Source organism: Macaca fascicularis, chromosome 5 (assembly GCF_037993035.2).
Source record: "Macaca fascicularis isolate 582-1 chromosome 5, T2T-MFA8v1.1".
NCBI lineage: Eukaryota > Metazoa > Chordata > Mammalia > Primates > Cercopithecidae > Macaca > Macaca fascicularis.
The window spans coordinates 18,715,466-18,732,604 of NC_088379.1; the positions used below are offsets into that span (position 1 = coordinate 18,715,466).

Genomic DNA, 17,139 nt, shown 5'->3' on the forward strand with positions numbered 1-17,139 from the left:
ATAGAAATAGAAAGTACAATTGTAGCTATTAGAGGCTGATAAGTGTAGGAGGGAAAGGAAGATAGAGAGAGGTTGATTAAGGGATAAAAAATTATAGCTAGATAGAATGAGTTTTGGTGTTTTGCAGCACTGTAGCATGAATATGGCTAGCTCTAATTTATTGTATACTTTCAAAAAGCTGGAGGAAAGGATTTTGAATGTTCACCACAACCAAGAAATGATAAAGGTTTGAGGTGAAACATATGCTAGTTACTGTGATTTGATTATTATACATTGTATGCACAGATCGAAATATCACCCTGTCTCCCATAAATATGTAGAATTGTTACTTGTCAACCAAAAAGAAAAAGAAAAGCCAGAGGACAGTTCTACAGGACTCCTTTAGACGGATGTTCCCTCTGAAGATAATCAGAGATGAGCATAATACCTCCAAATTTTAAATGCCAGATCATGATATTTTATGAAGAAAAATAAAAGAAGCAATATATTTAGATAACATTTCACCTTGATTAGTTTTCTATTGTTGCTGTAGCAAATTACCACAAATTTAGCAGTACAAAACAACACAAATTTCTCATCCCAAAGTTTTGTGGGTCAGAAGTCTGACCCAGGACTCACTGGGGTCACATCAAGGTGTCATGAGGGCTACATTCTTTTCTGGACATTCTAGGGGAGAATCTATTTCTTTGTATTTTCTAACTTTTTCGAGGCAGGCTTGGCTCATAGTCTACCTTCCTTCATCTTGAAAGCCAGAATTAATAATTGAAGTCTCACGTTACCTTAATCTGATTTACTTTGACCATCACATCTTTTTCTCTGATTCTTCTCCTCCGCTTCTCTTTATCACTTTTGAGGACCTGGTAATTATATTGAGCACACTCAAATAATCCAGCTGATGAGCCGCTTTAATTGTCCTTTGCCTTGTAATACAACATATTCTCAGACTCTTAGCAACAGGATTTGTACATCTTTTCAGGCCATTATTCTGCCTACCACCCAACAATTGGCACAGAGTCTAAATATATATAAACATACACAAAATACAATATGTAAAATATGGAAATTATTTTTATAAGGAAAGTGAACAAGATTTACATGTTTTCCCGTAAAGAACTGCATGTCTCATTTACTGTATTTCTTTATACACAGGAAAATAACTAAAAATAACTAAAAGATAAGCCATCTCTCAGATCTGACAATCTCATGACAAAAAGCATTTTGGGAGAAAATGGTATCTACTTCAAAAATGCAAAATACATTGCCAGTCACGGTGGCTCATGCCTTTAATCCCAGCACTTTTGGAGGCCGAGACGGGCAGATCACTTGAGGTCAGGAGTTCGAGACCAGCCGCCTGGTCAACATGGCAAAACCCCGTCTCTACTAATAGTACAAAAATTAGCTGGGCATGGTGGCATGCACCTGTAATCCCAGCTACTTGGGAGGTTGAGGCAGGAGAATCGCTTGAAGCTGGGAGGCAGAGGTTGTAGTGAGCCGATGTAGTACCACAGCACTCCAGCCTGGGCAACAGAGACACTGTCTCAAAAAAAAAAAAAAAAAAAAGGAAAATACAAAAGCTGCTCTTCAGTTTACAAATGTCTAGCATTCATGTGTTGCCACATTCTGTACCTTGTATTGAAATGATTTGATATAATTGTTACATTTAATTACCATAATCTTTTTTTGTTTGTTTTCTGCTTCAACCCCAAATCCAGTTTAAAAAATCCACTAACTGATAGTTCTCATCCTTGAGGAGAGTTATTCTTGGCATTTTTTTTTGGCACTTTTCACATATGTAGGACCCGCCCTCAGGTTAATCTCACATCAACCTGTCCATAAACTCCGGGGCCCATACCTTGTATTACAGGTAGCAATGTTCTGTGACTTGGTTTGAGCCTTCCAGTAGGCAACTCTCTGCTTTGCTTCATTAGTGGAGATCCCTAACACTTCATAGCAAGCACTGCCTCATCTTTGACTGAGGATGACAATGTCTACCTCCATTAAATGAAGTAATTCACTAAAAATGCTGAGGACAGAACATGTTATACAGAAAACATGTGATATGCGATGCTTATATTTAATATTCTTTTCTTCTTATTCCTCTTTGAACTCAGGGTACACTTATTATGTCTGGCATTTGACGCTCAACTTCCCCTGATCAACTTTATCTTGGACTAGCTCCTACCTTTTGCAGTTCTGAACTGCCTTGGTTGTTAGGGCCCTTGGGAACCCCAACTTTGGCATTCTTTTCTTGCCTCTTATCCCAGCTGATTTATATTCCCCTCCCTTTCTTCATGTGGCAAGGGAGGATTCAGAGCTATTTGGAGTTCAGCTGCTTCATAAATTACATAGCATTTCAATTTATTCAATTTTTTATGAATAATTTGTGGAGACAAAGGAAAGAAGGGCATTTGTATTACTTAGGGGGCTTAGGAGTGTCTGTGTTGTTGGCGGTTACACTGCATTCAGAGAGAGTCAGCTCTGCTCTGGTATGTCTGCCAGATCTGGACAAAAGATGCCTGTCATTCCCATCCAGACGAAAGAACATCAATATCAACAATACGTGCAGATTTGGAGTTATCTGAAGCCAGGGCATTCTGTCTTTTCAGCCAAGTTTGAGGCGAACAGAGGGTGTCTACTATGCCAAACATGTGGGACACACAAACATTCTTTACAAGACCCATCTCCAACCTGCTGCAATCTGCCCTCAGTCTGAACTTTAGAGCAGAGCTATGCAGAAGAGTTCCTGTGCAAGCTCCTGTTACATTTCTTGGCATCACCATCCAAACACTGAGCATAGAGCAGTGGGCAATGTTTAGAGGCTTTTTCTGGGTTCCAAAGGGAAATTTGTGGTTAGGAGCACTTGATTCTCTCAAATCCTGATCCTGCCAATTAAACAGAGGAGTGACCTCTGGAAAACTCGGTGCCCCAGTTTTCCTCCTCTGAAAAACAAAATTTTAGGGGTTGCTCCTTTTAGGGTTGTTGTGAGGAATAACTTAGGTAAGTCACGCAAAATCCTTAGGACAGTTCTCAGCACATAGCAGGAGCCTCCTATATGGGAGCTGCCACTCCTTACTCAGTGAAAACCTTTGTGATCCTAGTTGAAAGAATCCAGAGTTCCTTTATGCAGACAAAATGGGTGGGAGTGAAGGGAGCTGGACAGTGTTTCTGGGGACCTCATTCTCCCTATGTTAGTTTCTTTCTCCAAATCACTACTTAATTCTCAGTACTCTTTCCTCACATGAACCCAAGAAATTATCTGAAATTCATTTGCACTATCATGAAACGATTACTAGAAACTTAAATCAGACCTCTACAAACTTTAGTTAAAGGGAAAAGATATTCTAATGAGAAATTCATGCATTCGTTCATTTATCCACTCATCAAAACTGTCTTAATGCCAACCCATAACCAGGCACCCTACTAAGTACTCCCTGACACAGGAAAGATTAAGGTAAGTTCTTTTTAAGGTTCATGGGGATCTCATACCTATAACCAGAAATCCATTTTATGATGACCGCTACAATGACTTATTCATAAGAAGCTTTAATTGCATAGAGACAGGAGGGCCTTCTTTTACCTCCAGGGAAAGAAAAAAAATTGATTTGGAGGGGAAAATTTATATATTCAAAGGAATATGAAATCAAATCATGTGGGTGGTCATTTACTTGCCTATGTGTTGTGCTTACGACTTCTGTTTATGTTAAGATTGACTTTGGGTCTCTTATAACTGACAGAAACACCAATACACATTATCCTCAAAATAGGTACAATCTATTGCAATGCTTACTCAAGAACTGGGATATATTTGAGATCTAAAATGTGTTTTAAATTTGTAATTTAGTAAATATTCCATAAGTGATGTCCTTGCATCTTTTGAATATAATTGTGATATCGGTATTATCATTTCCATTTTACAGATGGAGATCCTACACAGTTAACTTTGTATCCAAGGATCTATTGCCAAGAAATTTGGAGCTCAGTTTCAAATGTAAGTATTCTGGGTCCAAATTTTCTGCCCTTAAAATAGCTGAATTGTATTTTATTGGGAAATAGAAATATAGAATTCAAGAGTCATTAAATATGATAAAGTCTAACCCTCTAAATTAATACACAAGGAGACAGAGAGTTTCAGTGACAAATGCTGTACACAAAACTGCTTCGTATCAGAGGCAGAAAGAGAGCACGCTTGTCCTGTGTTTATGTAACACAGAGCTGTCCAGCTCATTCTACGTATGAAACTGATATACAATCAGGACAGATTTCCCCTCCCATAAATTTTATGCCACTTGATTGTGTCTTTGTTATTTGTTAGCAACAGTTTATGTAAGAGAACATTTTGGAGCCAATTCAAATCTGCTATTAATTATTTCACTGAATATTAAGAAAATTGAGATTATAGTATTTAGCTAGGAGATATGAACATGTCTTTTTTTTTTTTTCTTGTTTTCTAAATCATAAATACCCTCATTTAATCATCTGCATTTAAAAGGGGGATTTGGACTAGAAACTATAATTGGAAGCCTGTGGCCCAGGAGAGCTTAGCCTATTTATTAAAAGTATCACTGCGTATTCAGAGTTATAAAACTGAGTTCTAAGGAGGCCTAATATTCTGCAGCTGGGAGTGGAAGGGCAAAAGGTGAATTGTATTTTTTAAGCCTGTCGCTCTGAAAACTCCCTGCTTCAAAACTCAATGCATTTCCAGGATTGTCGACTTCACAGCAGCAGTGAAGCGGGAGATGCAAAGGCATCTTTGGAAGCAGCTACACGCAGAAGTGCTTAATATCTCCCCAGGCTTGTGAGAACTTGTTTGTCTGGCAGGTATTTCCAAGCACTCTCTGTTCTTTGGACAATGGAGTTGGCAATCTGGAGATTGTAACTTCATAACAGAGAGTCTTTAGGGAGAGAAGCTTCCATTTAAATTCATTTAAATGGATAAGTATTAGATAACTTCCCTGAAAAAATGTTAACATAGTTATTAAATATATTCAAGTTCCATTCCGATCTCATTCTCTGAACAATTGAACTCTTTTTCACTGGGCATTATGCTGCAATTTTACGGTAGGTTAAATGATATCAAGTGCATTGAAGTTATTCTTAAAATGCCTCTCAGTACTTCTTATATAGTACTAAATAGTTAATCAATGAATAAAATTTCTATTTTCCAGCCATTTTTGAAATAGCACATGGCACATAACTGAAAAAGCCCACGTGACTAACCTATATTCTGGGTACCATTGTATCACAATTGAATTCTGTTGTGATTTTAGTCAAAGCCCTTAACTTCATAAATATATCACGAAACGCCTGTATCAAGATCATTGGTCATTGCTGCTTGCGAGAAATAGAAACACAGGTGAAGTAGAAAAAAAGGCCTGTTTAGTGAAAATAAAGAAGACAAACACAAGACAAAATTATTTTAGATTTAGCTGGGCTTTGTGGGGAATTGATTCAATTGAGGATTTAAAGGTCAGAAAATGAAATCATTTATGAATTAAGATGCTTATAACCACACAAATTATATGCCCAAGTACTATGGCTAGAATAAATAAGAATTTTTTAATCTAACATACCAACAAATTTAATGATACTTCAGTTGTATATATGTTAATTCAAAACTTAACACAGTCACCCGAGACCAAGTCTTTTTTCCTGTTTCAGTCTACTATCTTCAGTGTCTGGCCGTGGTCCTTTGGTTTATCACCTCCTGGTTACAAGGCTGCTGTAGGGCCAGAACACCATGTCTTTACTTAGCATCGTCCAAAAAGTGCATTTTTTTCCTCTTATATCTCTTTTTAACCAGAAGGGAACCATTCCCAGAAGTCCTCCATACTTCCTCTTTGAATTTATTGGTAATTATTGGGTCACAAATCCAATCTTTACCTATAAGGGAAGCTGAAGAAGTATGTATCTGGCATCATCATGGGGAAATATTTGGGAGATATATACTTGGAAAAATCATGAGCAAAGTCAGCCATTGCTTTTCCCTTTCTCAGAGGCCAAATTGATATCATCTGCAGTTCTTTCTGTTTCCACTAACTTTTGATCAGTTTGTTGTGCTTACTGAGCCTGTGGCTGTAAAATGTGTATCTGCCCTAGATCCTTCATGAACTACCCAGACTTAACATTTGTCTCGTTAAAATTGGTTGAGGAGGGAGTAAAGGATGGTGTCACATAGTTCACTTTGAATTTAGCAGTTGTGGAGGCTAAACATGTCTAGCATTCTGTGAATGTATTTTCCCAAGACACGCAGATGCACTTTCTCTTCTAGTTTGCTGGTGTTTTTATAGTATATGATTCTGGTTCTCAACTACTTCATTTGCTTATTTATTTATTTATTTATTTATTTATTTATTTATTTATTTTTGGTGAGACGGAGATTTACTCTTGTTGCCCAGGCTGGAGTGCAATGGTGTGATCTCGGCTCACCACATCCTCCGCCTCCCAGGTTCAAGTGATTCTCCTGCCTCAGCCTCCCGAGTAGCTGGGATTATAGGCATGTGCCACCACACCTGGCTAATTTTGTATTTTTGGTAGAGACGGGGTGTCACCGTGTTGCCCAGGCTGATCTTGAACTCCTGACCTCAGGTGATCCTCCCACCTCGGCCTCCCAAAGTGCTGGGATTACAGGCGTGAGCCACTGTGCCCAGCCATTTGCTTATTAATTAAATTCGGCATCAGTCAGTCAAAATAACCCTTATCCTACTAATCAAATATCCTTTTTTTTCTAGGTATAAATACCTTTAAATTTATAACTAAATAATGAATATGAGTGTACTTTAAAGTTAAAAAAATCTGCTACAATTGTAAATTATTTTAATTGCAAAATTAAAATACCTAATTCAATCATCCTAAAATGTTCTACAATAAAAGACGAACTCAAATATATTTTTATAATATGTATGATGGTAACACAAAATAGAGAACATATGCTGCTTCTGCATTGTTTAAAATAAAGAGGTTAGTTATTAATGAGCAAGCACCAATGTCTATTATATTTATTTGTCATCGTCTAATAATTCAACCTGATCTGCATTGGTAATATACTAAAAAAGTAATCACAGTAATGGACTCATTATATTGCATACTTAGAGGTATATTTCAAGACATTAGGGAGAAATATATTAATTTATTCCTGTTTGAAGTCTCTGAATTCCTCTGTGATTCATTGTTAAATTTAAATAGCTTCACTCTGATATGGCTGTCATCAACTACACCTCACTCTTAGAGCAACCATGACCCTTCTAATAAGAATTCATAGAGAATATAATCAGTGCAAATGTCAAATTAAAATTCTGAAATCTTTTAAAGTCTGTTCTTAGATGAAGTCAGTCAACACCTAGTATCTAGAACTGTGTCCTAACTATTTGTACCTCCATAACCTAGCACATTACATTCAATTTTTATTGTTGGAATGAACCAAAACAGTCTATGATTTATACATTAAATATGCATCTAAGGACCTCTGACAAGATCCATGCTAGTCTACGTTTGGGGTACAATAATAAAATAATGTTTCCACTCTCAATGATCTTTCAACTTGGGTGAAATGATGCATTATAGAAGAATAAAAATATGACAACATATTAAGGCTGTCTGTGAGAAGAACCAAATTTGTGACACATAAACAATAAGAATTGAAGATAAGTTGTTTCTTGTTTTCTGAACGACCTGGACAGATATAAGAATTCAATTTGTCTCTTCCCTAGGCCAAAGGAAATTATAGTGGGAAATTCCAAGGGTAGCAGAGTTATGCAAAGTCACAGAAAAAAGAAATAATAGCAGATGTAGATATTATAATTTTGAACTTCCCTTTTATTCCTATATCTATCTTCTATCTATCCATCCATTCATCTATTCTTAGTTATCATCCTTTATATGTAACTATGATCTATTTATCTGTCTACTTTATCTATCATCTATCAGTTGATTTATCTTCCTATTCTTTAATTATTTATTATTGACTATTTGGTGATATAATGACTATAATAAGCCTTGATGCCAGAAAAATACACATATTTGCTCATACAAAACTTGCTTTACTACCGAGTCAAAAACAACTCATTTATACTTGTGAACATACATTAGGTTATTCCCCCAAGTAGAGTAACTTGGGTAGAAAAGCATTGTCATTGGAACCATTGGTTCTAATAGCTCTTCATATGTAACTTAAAAGCAGAAGAGAATAAATAAAGAGGAGATAATAGACTCTAATAAAAATTAACCCACTCAAAGCCTGAGATTTCTTTAATTTCTGTGGTTTAAAGAAACCCAAATTGTATAATATATATCACATATATCTATTTATTGCAACATAAAAATCACATTGTGAATTATTTTCCATCTAAAACTAATATTTATCTTACAGCTTTACATGTCATCTTAATAATAATGGATATCACCCCTTGCCTGCTAATCCTCTGGGTGTGAGACTATATTGAGAACTACTGGATAAGAGACCAGTTCAAATAATGTTAAAATTATCCTCCTTAGCCTGAATGACGAAATCCTGCATGATCTGACCCTTCTATAGTTGTATCTCTTACTCATTCCTTCCTAGTATTAAAATGTCTAGTCCAGTCTCAAACTCCCTCCAGAACTCTGTCTGTTCTCTTCTCCATGTGTTTGTACGCATGGTAGTCCACTACTCACATGTACTCACTCCCTTCACTGCATCATCTCTTGTTCATCCTTTCAGACTATGTCAATGAGTCTTCTGGAAGCCTTTTCTCAACCTCTGGGTTTACCCCGACATTATATTTATTTATTACACATTAATCATCTCTTTATGGGTCTGTGTCTTCTTCTAGCTCCATAATCCATCTTCATCGTCTCTCATGTGTCCCAGGAGAAGACCTGGAATATAATAGATGCTCAGTTAATATTGTTTGAAGTAAACTTATTTGAGCACAGTAGAATCCACTTGACAATCACTGATGACAGCATTGATGAAAGTAACTTTTTTGATGTATTCTGCCATTGAGGAGAGGAGTACATACATGCAGGTCGATGTCATGCACACCAACTAGGAAGCTAATGCTTATTGTTCAGGAATGGGTTAATATCAGCCAGCACTAACATGGGAATAGATGGGGTGAAACAGAAGAAGCAACTTTAACAGGCAAGCCTTGGAAAATGAGAGAAGGCAAAACAAGGAGCCAAAGTTATCCCTGAAATTTCCAGGCTGAATGATGGTGAATGAAACTGGACCAGTCTTTAGTTGTGTTAAAAGGACCTCCTTGATTTGTCTGCCTGAAGGGAGAGGGTACATGTGTAGGCTGCTGCAGGGGCAGTGGGAGTGGATAGAAGGCATGTCAAAAGGGGAAGGTGAAAGCAAAGCTTAGAAACCAGCTACAAAGAAACCAGGTAGCTTCAACACTAGTGGACAAAATGAAGGCCTCTTACTGAAACCAAGAGCCTTCTCCATCAGAGAGAGTCAGGTTGAAGATGAACCTTATAGTGGCAGCAGGAGGGAAAGGAAGCTCGTCATCCTCCTGGGGGATGCTCCACTAGGCACCCCAACACAGCCATTAGCACCCAGTGAAGTTGAGTCTAAGCCAGCCCAGGGTGGAACCCACAACGGTCTCTCATCATACCAACGCTCCCAAGGCACAGCTTCACAAGCAACATCATTTCCAAGTTCAAAAATCCTATTATTGCCACTTTAAAAACTGCTCTAACATCTATAAAATTCCAATATTAATTTCTCTTTATTTCAATGCCAATTTTGTTTAAGACCAATTTAGTTGTATACTCATTATTATCACCTGTGTTCTGTTTCCAAGCCATGATCTCAGTCCACTCCAGTTAACAAGGAAATCACCCAAGTAGCCTTATAATTTGAATTGAGCCAGTTTAACCTCCAAAATAATTTCCTGCATGGACAGAAATTTTCTTAACTGGAAACTAAACTGAATGAGCCAAGAACCTGCTATCTCCCGTGGGCTTCTTCCAAATGGCAAATTTGCCTATTATACCGTAGGACATCAACCTCTGCTAACAATCTCCTGTGGGCCCCTCTCTTACCTGTGTCCTGATTGTGTCTTCTTCCCTTCTGGACTTATTAAATGAGTGCTCTCAGCTGGGGTTTTTCCTCAGGAAGCCTGTGCCAGAGCTGGCCTAGAGGTGAGGTTGGGCAGTCCCTAAATATGTGGAGTGATAGAAACACAGCCATAAGTACTCCCTGAAAATCATATTTATTCATTTATTCCTTTGTTCATTTTCTTCTTCGTGCATACATGTATTCATTCTCTAATTATGCATTCCTCCTTTATAGTTAGTATTTCTTCGGCATTACTTAAGTCCCATCCATTGTATTCACGATGTTTGGTAGATCTGAAGGATAGTCAGGAGTGGAATAAGAGAAAAATATAAGGAATATGGGAATAAAGGAAACAGACCAAGTGGTACTCAAGCTGTGGTCTATTAAAGACAACATACATTTTAAAATTTCAGATTCCTGGGTTCACTTCCCATCAACTGATTTGGAATACTAAGATGAAGACCCAGAAATCTTTATTTTATATCCACAGCCAAATTTTCTTACATACGTTAACATGTGTGAACCCCTGAAGTATAGAAAGAAAGAGGATAAGGACAAATTTGGAAGTCAAAGGTGAGCTTAGAAATAATTTGTCAAATAATACTGAATATTTAAAAATATATATTTGTTTACGCGCTTAAGCCTGAGAACAAACATGAAGATACTGCACTTTTGTAAAAATATAAACCAAGAATGGATCCTCTTATTTTATATATGACGTGAGGTGACTCGTTTAATGCCATAGAAGTTTGACTTCTCATAATTTTGTTTCCAAACAAGAGTAAGATAATTTTAGGGAATTTATTTTATATCTTATATAGAGAAAAACTGCCAAACTACAAAAAAGTGTATTTAATTATGGGGGGAACATCTGTCCATAAATAATATAAATGTGTACATTAACATCTTTTTTTGGAATTTTTGCCTGGATTTCCAAGAATCTAGATTTTTTTAATTAAATTTAAATTAATTAAATAATTTTTTATTTAAATATAGGTTTTATTTTTATTCTTTTTATAGTCACAGAAGTGGATATACCTCTGGAATTACTTTTTAAAAATTTATTTTATTTGAAGTTCAGGGGTACATGTGTTGAGGTGAACTTAGTTTAAGCTTGTTGATTTATTTAGAAACAAAACAAACCAAAACACTGATTGAGCACTACTCTAGGTCCCAAAGATACAGTGGTGGTTGAATCATGGTCTCTGCCTTTGAAAAGCAGAAAAATGAATAGGCAAATAAAATACAATTGGTAAATAATATGATGGGATAACATGGGGACTCATAAGGAGATGGAGTTAGCCAGGGGAGCTTTCTTGGAGAAGGTGATAGCTAAGCCAGGGTTTGAGAAACTAGTCGATATTAACCAGGAACATTGAGTAAGTGTGTGTCCAATGTGGAGGAAAGTCAATGCGAGTGTGAAGTAGAATATCTCCACAATATTCCATCTTTGTTGTTCACTTCTGTCTATGCAGCTCACCTGCCCTTCCTTCGCCCACTTTGTAGACCGATCCAAAATCAAAACAAAAACAAAAGCAACAACTAAACAATCACAAAATATGAGTTTGCTTAGGCCCCAAACACCCTTATTTTGAAAGCTGCCCTGATTTTAAAGCCTCTGTCCTCAGTTCTAGCTAATTCTCTGAGCCTTGCCTAGACTCTCAGTATCTGTGTGGGCCACCTGAGTGATTGCTATTTCTGGGTCCTCTCTGACACCTTGTCTATCTCTGTTTTCTGTTATATTCTTGGGTCCTGCGTGCAGTCATGCTTCATTTTTACCTGCTGAATTCTGCTTTACCTTAGTGGTTTACATGTGACACCATTCAAAATCTGGCTCTTTCTGGGTTAGCAATGAACCGTAATTTTTTTTTTTTTTTTTTTTTTTTTTTTTTCCTGAGGCACGCTGTTGGATGAGTTCACTCATATTTGTTCTACTTCAAGCCAGTCTGTACCAGGCTTCATCTGATTACTTTATTCTACAACTGAGCCAAATACATAATTGAGTAGGTGTAACCACTGAGTTGCTAAGACTCCAGGGATTGACATTTCTTTGTTCGGGGAAATGAGAAAAAAAAATGCACTATTGAAACATAATGCATGGGATTAACAACACATAAAATGGTCCTTTAAATTTGCTTTCTCCTCTCAGAAATAAAATCAAACAAACACGTAAAAATGGCTGTCTCAGCTTCTTGAATGAGGTTAGATACTAAGAAAGAAAAAAAAGGTAAGGATATGTTCGTTTCTAATTAGAAGTGTCAATTTCAATCAATTGAACTATTAGAGACAATGTTCCTTCCTAGTCTTTTGCCTTTAACTCAAGCACTCCGCCGCTGCCTCAAAGTAAAAATCCTACTCTGCCAAAGTGAATATTTGTTTTGGAAGTCGAGGGCCAATATCCTCACTCTTCTTCTGGTAAGAGCTTTTTTCGATTCCCACTTTCTGACTCTGAGGCATGGATGAGCTTACCTTATTCTCATTTTTAGTGACTGGCTCATGAATGAATGTATGGCCCAATTTTGGGTAATGAGTGTCAGACCTAGGACTTGTATTTGAATTTTTAAGAACAAACCACTTCTTTGTTACAAACTTGGAGTTGGGGTCAAGCGTGTTATTGGCGTTCATTTTACCTGAGAATAAACAGGGCCAACTAAGTGAAAAACATAGGAGAACTGAGAGACAGGGTGTCCTGAAAATTTCCTTGAGCCTGTGAATCTAGCTATTCTTTGAAGGCAAAGCTTCACTAATTTTTAAGAGTGTAAAACACTGATTCTGGTTCATGTTTACGTTGTGGTTTTTGAGGCTGTTTGATTTAGATCTTTGGAAAATGAAACTAAAAGAGTTTTGCTTAATGTACTTGAGAAAATTTACTCAATCCTACTTTATCCTGGTGTTTTCCCAACTCTTTTACGTTGATCTTAATCTGCAGTCCCATTTCCTTGTGTTGATGTATGTGGATGCTCTATCAGGGCACCCTATGAAGTTTATTTCATAGGATAGCTACTTTTGCATAAGTGTGTCTTCACCAGTGCATTCTTACAACTTGGAGGATAAGGACAACGCACATTCATCTACCCATACACACAGTGAAACACATGTGTAGCTTAAATAAAATAGACACTCTCCAAGAATTTCTCCAACTGTAATAATTGATTGGGCTTCAAAAACTCAAGGTTGAATTTCAGCTTCTAACTTGATGAGAATGGCTGTCTTAATTCTGTCATTTTTTGTTAATTTTACTTCCAAAATGTCAGGGCTGTGATTTGAGGCTTTTTCTCTAAGCTTCTATGATGGAGATGAATTTATTAAAGTGCAGCCATAATGTCATTTTGAGCAACACTAAAACTGAGTCATCAGATTTAGGAAGTATCAGAAGTCAAGATCAATTTTAAAGAACAGGAGCATAAAATTTGAACTCAATCTGTGTTAACATTAAGAGACTTAGAAGCTCATTCAGACTGATAACTAACGAATAATACAGCTTTCATTTGTTGGAAACTTTATGTGAGCCAGCCACTTATACAAGTTATTTATAATCCCCACAGTAATACTGCAAGGTAGTTATTATCAACTCTATTTTGCAGTTGAGGAAATTGAGGCTAAGAAATATGCCATTTAACTTTCGCTGCATAACAAACTACCCCAAAATTTAATGGTTTAAAACAATATGCATCTGTTGTGTCTCAGCATTTTGAGGTCCCAGTGAGTAGCTGTTCCGGTCTGGATTAGTTCAGGTGATATCTGCAGTCGGCTAACATATCTGATGCTAGATGATCTACAATGACTTTACCCACTTAGTAAATCTAGTCGATGGTAGGTTTTGTTCATGTATCCTCAACTCTCCTCCATGAGACTGGTCTGAAAAACTGGCTTGAAGGCCGGGCGCGGTGGCTCAAGCCTGTAATCCCAGCACTTTGGGAGGCCGAGACGGGTGGATCACGAGGTCAGGAGATCGAGACCATCCTGGCTAACACACTGAAACCCCGTCTCTACTAAAAAATACAAAAAACTAGCCGGGCGAGGTGGCGGGCGCCTGTAGTCCCAGCTACTTAGGAGGCTGAGGCAGGAGAATGGCGTAAACCCGGGAGGCGGAGCTTGCAGTGAGCCGAGATCGCGCCACTGCACTCCAGCCTGGGCGACAGAGCGAGACTCCGTCTCAAAAAAAAAAAAAAAAAAAAAGAAAAACTGGCTTGAGCTCAGTCATATCATGGACTCAAGTTTCATGTCATGGACAGCAAGAGAGGAAAAGCCCCAATGATTGAGCATTTTTTCAAATATTTGCTTAGGTTAAATTTTCTAATTTAACAATTTTCCATTTTAAAATTTCTGACTCCTAATTGACCAAACAAGTCAGATGACCATTCCCAGATTTGAGAAGTAGAGAAATAGAGCCATGTCAAGAGAGGAGGAATGGTGCAGTTGCATTTCAACGGGGTGTGCATATGATGACCAGAAGAATTATCGTGATTAATTTTGAAAAAATAAATGAAGTCTACCAAAAAAAGAGAGAAGTAACTCAACTAATATGATACAGAGCTCATACTAAAGCACAAAAGAGCTTGACTTAAAAACATGATATTTAGTATTCTATATTTTATGGGACTGACTCACACACGCCAAAAAACAAACAAACAAAAAGAAACACAAACAAACAAAAAGAAATCAAAAAAGCACCTAGCTAAGGGCACAGTGGTAATTCATCCTACAGAGTGCATTTTTTAATATTTTCTGTTCCCAGCAGGGCTTCTTCTTTCACCACACCAGTGTTTGTGTCTCCCTGGATCAAATGAGAATGTCTATGTGTAGATCACTTATTGGAGAAATCGTCTTTGATGAATATCTCATCTGTAGTGGTATTCAGTAGCAAAAGTCACATGTAAGAATGGTCCAAACTCAAGTTTAAGACAATAGGGAGATATAGCATCTGTGGCAATATGAAGCATCTGCCCCATCTAAAAATATCCAAATTAGGAAAAAAAAAAAAAAAAAAAAAAAAAAGCACAACACTCTATTGCCCAAAGCAAATCTGTCTCAGAACCAGAAATGGCTGACAACTACCTGTTTGTGGTCCCTACCATATAAACACCTACCTACCCGTACCTGGAATTAGCAACATTCCAACAAAAACTGGACCCCCAGAGTCCTGCCCTTCTACAACTGAGACATGGAGAAGCAGGAACCTTTTCAAAAGAAACCCCAATGGACTTTTTGGTAATGGTGAGACAACTAGCATATCTACATGTTCACAGGGTCCTGTTATTTGATGCATCCAGCAGGGGGATTGTCTGTTCAGGAAGTCGCATAGACACTGAGACTGAGTGAGACATCATTCTCCACCTGCAGATGTGGGTTCAGGTGTCATGAAAACTGCCAGGTAGAGGAAATATACCCCTCGATTCACACACACAAAAGGCCTGGAGGTTCAGTTTGTCAGCCGTCAAAGGGCAATGGAAAACTGTGTGCTTTTTCTCTAAAACTGTGAGAAAACCAAGAATTTAATACCTCCGTTCCAACTTCAAACCAATCAAACATTGGCAGTTTGGGATTGTTTTATTTTGAGGCTTTAGCTTATCTCCGTGGGATAAAAGCCTTTCCAAACTGGCTTTAACTAAAAATGTCATCAATCCCAGCTGCTCACTGGTTAGCAGAAAGAGTGGTAACAGAAGGTCCCTTTTGATAGTCCCCTTCCATAATATCATTATCCAAATTTGCATGGCAAAGATGTGGGAGCTATTTATATGTTGATTATTACAGTGCTGCAGTTTATATTTTTCCCAGCACAGTTGAAAATTATATTTAGAAAGGCTGACATCATCTTTAAATATATGTTATAGCTCTCATTTGATGGAGATGAGATGTTGAAATACATGCCACCTACTCAACGTCTCAGAAAAATGGCATAGATATTTCACACATGGTTATATATAAACGTGTACACTGGCATGGAACTGAACTGGCAGCTCTAAGACTTTGAAGGAGTTTTGTGGGCTCTGGTTTTTGCCTTCTCAGTTTGCTCTTTATTTAAAAAGGAGGATGGGCACTGTGATTTGGTTGTAAGAACAGGGCTTTGTAGCCAGAAAGTAGGGGTTCTGAATTCTAGCTCTGCTAGAATAGTAGAATAGTAGCTGTGTGATCATGAAAAAGATAGTTCTCCACCATAAACATCCATATTTCTCAAGTATAAGATGTCACTATGAGGGCTCACTTGAGAGATATTAGAAGTAAATTGTGCAGCACAGTTAACAGTTAATGAAAAAGAATGATTAGCATTATGAAACATGTTCCCAACAATGGAATGCATGCTTTACATAAATTGTGATGGTTAATTTTGTGTGTCAACTTGATTGGACCATGGGGTGTAAAGATATTTGATCATACAGTATTCTTGGGTGGCTTTGGATGAGATTAATATCAAAATCAGTAGAATGAGGAAAGAAGATTGCCCTCCCTAATGTAGGTAGGCCTCACCCAGTCAATTGAAGGTCTAAATTGAACAAAGTAGTTGACCCTCTCCTGAGTAAGTTAATTCTTCCTTCTTGGCTGTCTTCGAAATAGGAACATCTGCATTTTTTTCTTGTCTTTGGACTGAATGTTTGCTCTTCCTGGGTTTCATCAGCTTTTGGATAGGAATCATACCATCAGTTCTTCTAGTTCTCAGGACTTCAGGTTACACCTGGGACTAAATCATGGACTCTCCCAGGTCTCTACTTGCAGACTCACCCTGCAGATCTTGAGACTTGCCAGTCTTTATAATCATGTGAGCCAATTCTTTATAATAAATATTTCTCTCTCTCTCTCTCTCCCCCCCCATATATATCTAGATAGATAGATAGATAGATAGATAGATAGATAGATAGATAGATAAAGATATATAGATTAGATAGATAGATATGTGTCTGTGTGTATATATATATGTACATGTAGGTATAAATATACAGTATATATATCATATGTTTCTTATTTGTTCTGTTTCTTTGGAGAACTCTAATACACAGATTATTCACTTACGTATTTTGTTTCCTAGGATAACTTATTAAGATAGAAGATATTGCTCTGTTTCCCTATCTTTATCCTATTTAACAGATGAGGAAATTGAGGCC

The 17,139-nt window shown here is 37.3% G+C and overlaps 1 long non-coding RNA gene across 2 annotated transcripts in view; it reads left to right on the forward strand.

The window, feature by feature from the left end:
* Positions 1–17,139, forward strand: part of LOC135970885 (uncharacterized) — a 440,877-nt gene that overhangs the window by 74,014 nt on the left and 349,724 nt on the right. Inside the window, exon 2 of one of the 2 annotated variants that reach the window (XR_010586762.1) lies at positions 3,918–3,988. The exons of the other annotated variant lie outside the window; for it this stretch is intronic. This is a non-coding gene — a long non-coding RNA (uncharacterized lncRNA). The remainder of the gene's footprint in view (positions 1–3,917; positions 3,989–17,139) is intronic. 2 annotated transcript variants of the gene reach the window in all.